The 12,293-nt window shown below is 39.1% G+C and overlaps 1 pseudogene; it reads right to left on the reverse strand.

Annotated features, from left to right (window-relative positions):
• Positions 1-305: 305 nt before the first annotated feature.
• Positions 306-355, reverse strand: LOC124237709 (uncharacterized; annotated as a pseudogene).
• Between the last annotated feature and the right edge of the window lie 11,938 nt (positions 356-12,293).

A 12,293-nucleotide genomic window follows, 5' to 3' on the forward strand; every position in this document is an offset into this window, starting at 1 on the left:
TTTGTGTTATTTTTCCTCCAAAGGCACAACTCTTGGTCCACTTATAACTCTGATAGTTTTTATTTCATAATTCTTTAATTTCTGCTTTAAAAAATATTTAAATAATAAATTCATTTTTGAGTTCACCTTTGGATGCATCCCATTAGTTTTATTATTTTACATTCCCTTTGTCTAAAGGATCTATAATTGTTTTTATTTCCTTTTTGTTCTAAGACTTATTTGGAATAATTTCCCTCCTCAGTTTCCAAATGATTGTTTTTTTCCCTCATGTTTGATCATTTATTATTATACTTAGTTTTTTTTCTGGGGGTGGGGGAAAACCTGCTAGACAAATTCTAAAAGAGCTGTAACACATTTATTATTAATTTCTATCTCATTTTATTATTTTTTAGAGAATACGGCCTGTTCAGTTTCATATTTTGACAAAATTTACTGAGTTTTCTATAGCCTAAAATATTTACCAATTTTAACATATATTTTACAGATCCTTGTCAAAAAGAAGTAATCATACATAAGGTTAACATTCAAGAGACACATAAACATAGATAAATAGATATTAATCTTTAAAATTATAGTCATATGAGGGTTGTTTTTTTCCTACTTGATTTGTCAGGTCATTAATTCAAATGCAATAGGTATAAAATAAGAATCTTTCTTAGGGGTAATATGCCTAAGCCTATTCTTTTCTAAATTGAAGACAGTTTCCTTCAGATTACTTTAAAATGCTTAATATTTTCACTAACTAATGATACTTAAAAGAGCAAAGCATGTAGTTAGTATTTGTAACAAGATTATTTTCTCTCACTGTCAAATTTTTACAGCCTGTACCTCTTTCAACACTGAACACATATCAGCTATGGTCTTTCTACACCCTGTCTCTCCAGTAAGCAACATGACTGTGTTTTTTCTTTATGCTTTGGACTGCCACTGTGTCAATTTTTTCCTAGTAACCATATATTTAGGGAGAAAAAACGGGCAAGAATGTAATCTCTAAATAGTAGTTTGACTTGGAAACTCTTTTTACTTCTTCCTGAATCATTATATTGATAAGAGTATTTTTTTTTTGAGGAAGATTAGCCTTGAGCTAACATCTGCCGCCAATGCTCCCCTTTTTTTGCTGAGTAAGATTGGCCCTGAGGTAACATCCGTGCCCATCTTCCTCTACTTTATAAGTGGGATGCCTGCCACAGCATGGCTTGATAAGCCATGTGTAGGGTGAACTTGCAAACTTAACCGCTGCACCACTGGGCTGGCCCCAAGATTTATTTTTTCATAGGAGTATAATGGCTCCTTTTGGAAAATTTGAAAACAGCATCAGCAACACAAAGAAGCAGGAAAGAAAACGTGCATATAATCCCATCACTCCAAGGCAACCATTGTTAACTAGTTTTGCTTGTTTCCTTCTATTTCTTCTAGAATTATTTTTATATCGAGATTCATTTTGTATTCTGACTTTTCCACTAATACCACAGGCATTTCCACTATTAAAAACTATCCATCAGGGGCCAGCCCAGTGGCACAGCAGTTAAGTTTGCACGATCTGCTTCAGCGGTGGGGGTTCACTAGTCCGGATCCCAGGTGCAGACCTACGCACTGCTTCTCAAGCCACACTGTAGTAGGCGCCTCACATATAAAGCAGAGGAAGATGGGCACGGATGTTAGCTCAGGGCCAGTCTTCCTCAGCAAAAATCAGAGGATTGGCAGCAGATGTTGGCTCAGGGCTAATCTTCCTCAAAAAAAAAAAAAAAAAAACAAAGCAAACCTATCCATCAGAATCAAGTTTAAAGGCCTTGATAACATCTTATTATTTATTTAATATTCCTTTAATGTTAGAATATAATTTTCAATATCTTTGTATTATTAATACTGCTTTGATGAATTTCTTTTCTTTGTTTTTCTTAAGTAACAGTGGACCTTAAACTTATAGGTGCATCAGAAGCACCTGGAGGGCCTCATGCCCAGAGCTTCCGATTCAGTCAGTCCAGGTGGAGCCAAAGAATTTGCATTTCTAACAACTTCAGGTGATGCTGATTGTCCAGGAACCACATTTTGAGAGTCACTGGAATCACTGTAATTAACAGAATGTGTACGGGTTTGCTTCAATAAATTTCTGGAAAACAATGCTTCTTCCTTCCACAGTAGGTTACATCTTTGACATTGCAGGAAAAAAAATAGTAATGCTTATCCTGGTTTGAAAAGAAGGTAGTGATGTCTATTAAAAGGTTCTAAAAAATCTTTTAGTCACTGGCTTTTGCTAACCATTTGCACTTACCATGGAATCTTGCTGGAATACTTATCCATCTGACCCTGGAGCCACAGCACCATACAGCTGGTCTCTTTCTTTTCTTTCTTTCTTTCTTTTTTTTTGTAAGTCACCTGCTCTCATTTAATTCATTTCCTTTGGTGTTTTCCTTCCTGTGGGAAGTCTCTGACATCTGTCCCACATACTTCTTTATGAATACAAAGGCTCATCTTTTATCTTTTATTTTTAACTTTTATGAGTCAGTTATTCTTACCCTTTTTATAATTGTCATCTTTTTATTCCTTATGTTTTAAAAAGACACTCTAGACTGTAATACTGTGCGGCTGCTTAAAACAAATCCTTATTTTTTAACAGCTTTAATTACATTCTGTTGACATTTATATTTAGGTCTGAGCCTAATGTCAAATACTAGAAGCACATGGCTTCTCACTTCGTTGGCACCATCATGTGGTGGAACTGTGTATCACACAGGAAAATTGGCCGCGTACAGTAAGACAGGGTGCCATTACATCACATCTGACATACAGATGATACTGAAGTTAGAGAGGTCATAATAAGTTGGGGGATCTGAAATAATCCTGTTACTTTGGTAACCACACAGCAAAATGGGAGCTAGTAAACACCAGTGATTAAGTATGTGGACCCTGGAGTTGATTACACGAGCTGAAACCCCAGCTCTTCCAGTTATTATGATGTGACCTTGGGCACATTGGTTAATCTCCTTGAGCCTCAGTTTCCTCATAATTATGGAGATATCAATAGCATCTATCTCACAGGGATATTGAGAGGAGCAATCAATAATACTGTACTAGTTAACACAATGGCCATCAAATAATAAGTAATATCAGTATTATCAGTATATCATCAGTAATCAGTATATAATTAGTAATATCAGCTATGATTAGCTGTTAATAAACCATCACGTTTGGTTTTCCCTTTATGTTCAAACTCAGAATAGAAACAGTATCAGAGAAGAAGACTTCCTGGGGCGGCCCGGTGGTGCAGCGGTTAAGTGTGCACGTTCTGCTTTGGCGGCCCGGGGTTCGCTGGTTGGGATCCTGGGTGCAGACATGGACCGCTTGGCACGCCATGCTGTGGTAGGCGTCCCACATATAAAGTAGAGGAAGATGGGCATGGATGTTAGCTCAGGGCCAGTCTTCCGCAGCAAAAAGAGGATTGGCAGCAGTTAGCTCAGGGCTGATCTTCCTCAAACAAAAAAAAGAAAAGAAGACTTCCCCTACGATTTTAAAAAAGTATACCAAAATGGTATAATTATTTTCAGAATGATCAGAAGGTGGAATTGAAAAAACATTTAAATAAAAATGGTTTTTTAGAAAAAACAAAGTAAACTTCCAGAAAGAAAGGCCTTCTAAACTCTACTTACAAAGAGAAGTATCAAAACTATCTAGTAAAATTAGTCATAATTGACATCAAAATAAATAATTATGGGGAGATTAAGTAAAACTCCTTTCAAAGGGTAGAAAAACTTTTTTTTTTTTTGAGGAAGATTAGCCCCCTGAACTAACATCTGCCACCAATCCTCCTCTTTTTGCTGAGGAAGACTGTCCTTGAGCTAACGTCTGTGCTCATCTTCTTCCATTTTATATGTGGGACACCTACCACAGCATGGCTTGACGAGTGGTGCGTGGGTCCTCTCCCGGGATCTGAACCCACAAACCCTGGGCCACTGAAGTGGAGTGCATGAACCTGACCACTATGCCACCAGGCCAGCCCTGAAAAACTTTTTAATATTAAAAATTATTTATAGCCCCAAATCCTTTCAAAGGATTTTTAATAACCCTATTAAAGAGAAATGTATTCCACTAAAAATACTTGAAAGACAAATTACTTAGGACAAATCTAGATGTTGAAAATTTTTCTATTAGAAAATGAATTTTAAATATTTTATTAGAATCATAGGATAAAAAGGTATTTCAAATCAGTGAGAATAAAACAGGTGAGGTGTTTTCCTCCCTTTAAAACCATGCATCAGCGTTAAATAGAATGGACGATCTTGTCAGAACCAGAATCTTACATTCAGTTTCCAAACTGTAGCTTCCCCCGATAGTTAGCATCATTCAATGAATTTTTTTATGCCATTATGCAAATGTAGTCTATGTTCATTATCTTTCTACTCATTAAATTCATCAAAAGCTGTCTAGGAACAGATTTTCTGTTTTGTCAACTACACCCACAGTCTTGTTCCCAGATTTTTTATCAGTATTTTCAGACTGTGAGGGAAGGAAAGCAAGAAATGGAACAATTTCATGAATTTTAAATACTCTGTAACCGTTTCAGCGCAATATTCCAGTATATAACAGCCGTCTGCAGTTGCTCCCAGCATACCCAGTCTTGGGGCAATGCCAGGTTAGCGCAGGTGGTTAGAATTCGATATTAACATGTCCATAATCAATTCCCATGCGAATCAACTGCCCGTGCAGAGAAAAATGTCTTCAGTGTCAACCTGAACTTCTGAGGCCAGCAGTCTAGAAAAGCTATGTCTTTGATTAAGATTCGGGAATTTTCCAGAAATCTATTATTGACTTCTATTTTAATTTCATTGTGGTCAGAGAATTTATTTTGTATGATTTGAATCCTTGTAATTATCTGAGACTTGTTTTATAGCCCAAAATACGGTCTTTCCTGGTACATGTTCTTTGTGCACAAATATGGTATACCTCTCTATTTATTTAGATCTTTCATTTTAGCAATGTTTTGTGGTTTCAGGGTACAGCTCTTATATATCTTTCATTAAACTTATGCCTAGGTATTTATAATACTATTATAAATAGTATATTTAAAATTTTCATTTCCTAATTGCTGCTTGCTAATATATAGAAATATTGATTTTTATATACTTATCTTTTATCCTATGAGCTCACTAATTTCCATGATTAATTCTAATAGATTTCAAAGATTTTCTACATGGAAAATCTATTAATCTAAAGATAAATTAATTAATCTGGATTAACAAAAAAATTAGTTTAATTTCTTTAAGAGTTAAAAAATTTTTAAATTTTTAAAAAGACAGACTTTCCACATAGACCACTGTGAATAGACAGGGTACTCTTCCTTTCTAATCTTTACACCTTTTATTTCTTAATTAATTTTTGCCTATTGCACTATCTAGAACCTCTGATACAAAGTTGAACAGAAGTGGTGAGAGCAGACATTTTCACCTTGTTACCAATTTCAGGATTGAATATTACACCACTAGGCATGATAACAACTATTGGTTTCACGTATGTCCTTTATAAAATGAAGTTTTCTTTTTAGTTTTGTCTTTGGTTTCATCATGAGTTGGCAATAAATTGTGTCAAAGTTTTTCTGAATTTAGTGAAATGATCATACGACCTTTTTCTCCTTTATTTTATTAATGTGGTAAGTTACATTGTGATTTACTAAATGTTGGGCAAACTTTGCTTTCTGGGCAAAACCCTAACTGGACGTTGTATTTTATCCTTTTTCTATATTGCTGTGCTGTGCTCAATTTGCTAGTATTTTGTATAGGATTTTTGCATCTATATTCATAAGTAATATTGATCTGTGATTTTTTTTCTTCTAAGGTCTTTGTCAGACATTTCTATCAGTGTTGTCATTATAAAATTAGTTGGATAGCATTCTCTCCTCCATTTTCTCAGAGAGTTTATATAAGACTGACATTATATGTTGTTTAAATGTTGATAGAATTTACCAGCAAAATCAATAAGGCCTGGAGTTTTCTTTATAAAATGGTTTATAATTATGAGCTCAGATTCTGTAATAGATGTACAACTACTCAGATTTTCTATTTCTTCTTAAGTTTTGGTAAGTTTTCTTTCTCAAAGAATTTATTCATTTCTTCTAAGTTATCACATTTTATTGACCTGAATTTGTTTGTAATATTCTCCTTTTATGGTTTTAATTAGAATTTTTCAGCCTCAGTACTACTGATATTTGGGGACAGGAAATTGCTATTCTGTACACTGTAGAATGTTTAGCAGGATCCCTGGCCTCTACCCATGAGATGCTCATAGCAGGCTTCCCAGTTGTGACAACAAAAAATGTCTCTAGACATTGCCAAATGTTGGGGACAAAACAGCTCTGGTTGAGAAGCAGTGTCTTAACATCTGTAGGATCTTTAGTGATCTTTCATTCCAGATACTGATAATGTGTCTATTTTTTTATCATTTTGTTAGGAGTTTTGTAGGGAGCACAAAAGCAGGATACACCCCAGATTTGGCCCAGGGATGTTTGCTGAGCCTGACTTAGACTACTGACTAACTCTTTCTTCTTTCCTAATAAAGGAATGAAAAACAATAAATTTGCCTCTAAGAATACTTTATCTGTATCCCATAATTTTGAAACGCTGTGCCATGCTGATGTATATTAGCGAATTAATGGCTATGGATACTAGTGTTTATCTATGGAGATAACATACGAGCATTATTATTATTCCACCAACATTGCCTACAAATGGACTTTTGGTTCTGTGAGAAACAAGCAATGAAGAATAATATCAATATAACTATATGATAAAATTTAGTCACATAAATTACACTTTACCAACCAGTTGATAAGTTGATCTAAATTCATACAATCTGGCAGCAATGTTCTTTCTGCTCTTCTAGCTAAGAAAAGTCAGCCTGCAACATCCAGAACGTTTACCAGGACAAAAAAATTACACTGATTTTACTGCACCTTATCGAGTATTGATTTGCTGCCACCTGCTGGGAGGCAGAAATGGGTGTCCAGTGTCCTTGAAGGGCGAGAGTGATGACCTTAGAGGTTGTAAAATTTTGCCTATCCCATAAAATGAAACATAATATAGTTACCTTTGGGCCTGAAAGAAACCAGTAATTTTATAATAAATGAACTTCATATAAAGAAAATTTGATCTGTATATAAAAATGGGAGTGTATTTTCCACCTAAGAGAAATTAGATGGCATATTTGCATTTACCCGGAAATGATGTACAATAAAGTTCTTTAAAATGGTGAGCTCTTCAGGTACTGACACTGTATTTGTGTAAAGGTAATTAACCACTTGACTGGGGTAATGGAGAAACTTAAAATCTAAAGAACCACTACTAAATGAATATTAGTAAGACATAATAGTAAATCTAAGATTTTTTGTTTCCTTTTTCTCCCAAAGCCCGCTGGTACAGAGCAGTATATTCTTAGTTATGGGTCCTTCTAGTTGTGGCACGTGGGACACCGCCTCAGCATGGCCTGATGAACAGTGCCATGTCCGCACCCAGGATTCAAACTGGCGAAACACTGGGCTGCCAAAGCAGAGCGACCAAACTTAACCACTTGGCCACAGCCACAGGGCCGGACCCTGTAGTAAATCTAATGATGATAATTGCGATAGGCAGACTAGCCCTCAAAGACATCCATGCCCTAATTTCCAGCGCCCAGAGGGTGGAGCCCTGAGCCCAGAGAGCAGAACCAGGAGCCAGAGGATTTATTCCTAGGCCTTAAACTTAATGGAGACTGCCTGATGGGGTTTTGAAATTGTTGGGGGCTGGTGACTTCTTTTTTCCTTTCCTTTTCTCTTTTTTTGAATGGGAACGGTTGTGACTCTTCCACCCACTGTATTTTGGGAGCAGAGAACTTGTTTTCTAGTTTCACAGGTTTACAGATAGAAGGTGATTTTGCCCCAGGATAGATTATACTGAGTCTCACCTATACCTAATGTAGATTTAGATGATGAGATCTGGGACTTTTGAGATTTAGAGACAGCTGTAATGTGTTGAGAATTTGGGGAACTTTGGGAAAGGGTGAATGGATTTTGTGTGTGAACAGACTGGGGGCCAGAGGGCAGACGATGGTAGGCAAAATGGCCCCTCCCAAAGATGTCCACACTCTCATGACCAGAATCTGTGAATAGGTTATCTTATGAGGAAAAAGGGACTTTACGGATGTGATTAAGGTTAAGAACCTTGAGATGGGAAGATTATCCTGGATTATCTGGGTGGGCCCAATTTAATCACAAGAATCCTTAACGCAGAGAATCTTTGACCAACGTTACTGGCTTTGAAGATGGAAGGGGGCCACAAGCCAAGGAATGCTAAGCTGCCTCCAGAAGGAAAAGGCAAAGCAAGATCCCCCCTAGCGCCTGCTCAAAGGAATGCAGTCACCTGACATCTTGATTTTACCCCAGTGAGACCTGGGTTGGACTTCAGACCTACAGAGCTGTAAAATAATAAATTTGTGTTCTTTTAAACCACTGTTTGTGGTCATTTTTTACCACAGCAATAGAAAACGAGTACAATAATAATACAAGCTGGCAGTTACTACGTTCTGGCACTACAGCAAGTACTTCCCAGATGATAACTCTCTTAACAAAGGAAGCTAAAACACCTCTGAAAGCATATTACAGATGTAGCCTTGGTACCTCTCTGACCTCATCTCCTCTTGCTATCACCCATTCATCTGGTCTCCTTGCTATTCTTTAAACATGCCAAGCAAGCTGCCCCCTCTTTTTAGTATGCACTTTCCTTACATATCCACAACTCCCTCACTTTCTTCAGGTCTCTGCTCAAAGGTCACCTTCTCAGTGAGGCCTTCTTTGTTCACCCTACATAAAATAGTGTACACCCACCCTAACCCCTAAACCCTAGTTTATTATTCCACATGGCACCTATGATCATTTGGTACATATTTGCTTGTTTACTCTGTGTCCTTTCTTGCTCCCCAAATGTAAGCTCTGTGTGAGCAGGGGCTTTATCTGTATTGGTGACAGCTGTATCTCCAGAACCTAGTATAGTGCCTGGCACATAGTAGTCACTCAATAAATATCTGTAGGAATGAACGAACATTTAAAAAACTACTGACAGGTTACAAGAGTTCATTAATGTTGTTAAAATTCTAATGCATCAAACACAGCATAGGGTAGGGATCACCAGGATGACTCACATTACCACTACTTTGGTTGGTAAATGGGCCTCAGTCTACAGATTCATTATCATGCCTTCAAGGAGGTCATTTCTGGGGCCAGCCCGGTGGCATAGTGGTTAAGTTCACAAGCTCCACCTTTGGTGGCCCAGGGTTTGAAGGTTTGGATCCTGAGCACGGACCGAGCACTGCTCATCAAGCCACGCTTTGGTGGCATCCCACATAAAACAGAGGAAGACTGGCACAGATGTTAGCTCAGCGACAATCTTCCTCAAGCAAAAAGAGGAAGATTGGCAACAGATGTTAGCGCCAGGCTGATCTTACTCACAACAAAAAAAGGAATGAGGTTATATTTCAAGTGACTTCCTACAGTTCTTACACATGGTACACCATTTCTTAAGGTTAGATTATAAGAAAACTAGCATACAAGTGATTTTTCTACTTTCTTATAAATAAGCATAAGCAATACTTTATTTAAAAAACGTTGCTGGGGCTGGCCCCGTGGCCGACTGGTTAAGTTCGCGCGCTCCGCTGCAAGCGGCCCAGTGTTTCGTTGGTTCGAATCCTGGGCGCAGACATGGCACTGCTTGTCGAGCCATGCTGAGGCAGCGTCCCACATGCAACAACTAGAAGGACCCACAACCAAGAATATACAACTATGTACTGGGGGGCTTTGGGGAGAAAAAGGAAAAAATAAAATCTTTAAAAAAAAAAAAAGTTGCTACAATTATTTTCCAATTTTTTATTTTGAAAAATTCTCATCCCAGAGAAAAGTTGGAAGAACACTCATATATTATTCACCTAGAACCACAATTAACATAGTGCCATATTTTCTCTCTACATACACACTTTTTTTCGGACTGAACTATCTGAAAGTTTGGGCAGACACCATGAGCTCACCCTAAACACTTAAGCATACATCTTAAAAGAACAAAAGCATTTTTCAAATAACCACAATATTATCATACCTGAGAAATTTAAGTCAATATATCCATTATGCTTCCAATGTTCAAATTTCCCCAACTGTCCACAAAATGTCCTGTATAACTTTTTCAAAATCCATAATCCAGGGCCAGCCCAGTGGTGCAGCAGTTAAGTGCGCATGTTCCACTTCTCGGTGGCCCGGGGTTCTCCGGTTCGGATCCCGGGTGTGGACATGGCACCGCTTGTCACGCCATGCTGCGGTAGGCGTCCCACTTATAAAGTAGAGGAAGATGAGCACGGATGTTAGCTCAGGGCCAGTCTTCCTCAGCAAAAAAGAGGAGGACTGGCAGTAGTTAGCTCAGGGCTAAACTTCCTCAAAAAAAAAAAAAATTCCTATCTAGTTCACAGTTGCCTTTAATGCAGATCAGTCCTCTCTTTTCATGTTGTCTTTCACTACATTGACGATACAAATCACATTTTGAATTTTTCTGAGCGTTTCCTCACAGATTGAGGCTAAACGTTTTTGGCAAGAATTCCACTTATGTGTACTTCCAACAACCTCACAGCGACAGGTTTGTGTTCTCCCTGACACTGATGCTAGAAATTTTTCCCATGAAAGGTCTTTTAAAATTTTGCAAAAGACCAGCGTTCGCTGACACAGTTTAGGGAACATCTGAATAAGAAACAAACAAAAAAAATGAAATGGACTAAAATGTTTAAGAGTTTGTAGAAAAAGCAGGTAAGGATTAAAAATCATTTTTAAGTTAACAAACTTCCCCATTTCCTTAGGTGATGCAAACTAAGCTTCCATAAAATTTACCACTTACCAAAAAAACACAAAACATCATACAGATGAGCAACCTCAAGCTTAAAAAAATGAAATCACTTCTCCCAAGTTCTATCCTTATTGTATTTACTGTTTTCAGGGGCTGAGATTTCTAACCAGGTCTGACTGCTTCCATAATTGGTCCACTACACTCCTTCATTTAGATCTGTTTAATTTTCCGTAATTGACTATTCATGGATCTACAATTACTCTGGAGTAAAAGTGTGCTCTTTTAGCCTAAATAATCATGAAGACACTAAGCAACACCAATAATTCTTTTTTTATGGTTCTATATTCAATAAGAATTAACCCATATCAAGTAGTTGAGGAAGGCCTAACCCCTCACAAATACATGCAATTATGCAAATCACATATGGGGACTGGGGTCTTGGCTCTAAATACTAATTATAATACAGCCTCCATTTATAACCACTTCTATTCGCCATAATTTGATTCTTGCTATTTCCTATTCGTGCTGTCTTTATTACATGACAGCAAACACTTGGGAGCCTTCAGTTTTCCCAAAACATCCCGCAATTTACGTAAAACTCAGGTTTTACTACTTATTAATCTAACAGGTTTTCAAAAAATGAGTTACCATCCTGCCCCGCAGTGAGGGAGGAGATACTAAGCGTGTTCGCGGTCATCTCCATCTCAGGCCAGGGCCTTTCCTCCTCGGGGACTTTCCGAGGGCGGTGAGCGCGGGTCCTTGCCTTGGGTGCAACAAATATTAATCAATACGAATGTGTAACTTCTCTAAGAGAAAAAACGGCGGGTCCTTGAGCTATTAAAAACCACGCCACGGCTTAAAAACCTGAGCTCTATTTCCGCAGAACGTTGAGCATTGATTCCAACAGGTTGGAAACTACTTGGCGGAGGCCAGGTCTCCTTAGTGTCCCCAGTGTGTCAGACGGGCCATGTCTCACCCTCCACCCCAGCCTCTAAGCTTCCGGGGAGACGAAGAAGAGGGTCTGCGTACGACGGCCACCGCAGGCTACCCGGGGCCGGACTCTGGCTCCGTCTCCCGGGCTTCGAGAAGCACCAAGGCCGGGAGGGGACGAACGTTACCCTCGAGCCAGGAGTCGAAAGATGCAGCCTGGACCTGGAGAAAAGCAAAAGCTACCCGCAAAGCTGTAAAGCATCCTCCCCGCTTCCCTTCCCCAGCAGCTGCCCACGCTCCGCCGACTTCCCGACTCCGCTCAACACCGCAAGACCCCATCCTCAAGCGCCGGCCGCCACACCCCACAAGCCCGCGGCCACGTCCGCCGGGACCCTGGCCCCGCCCCGCGTCGCCCCCGGCCTCCCGCCGCGCCCCACGCTCCCGGCAGCCGGCACTGCGCCTGCGCGCCGCGGCCAGCGCGGGGCGGGGCGAAGCCAGAGCGGCGGAAGGGGCGGGGCGGGA

This window comes from Equus quagga, chromosome 3, assembly GCF_021613505.1.
Source record: "Equus quagga isolate Etosha38 chromosome 3, UCLA_HA_Equagga_1.0, whole genome shotgun sequence".
Classification (NCBI taxonomy): domain Eukaryota; kingdom Metazoa; phylum Chordata; class Mammalia; order Perissodactyla; family Equidae; genus Equus; species Equus quagga.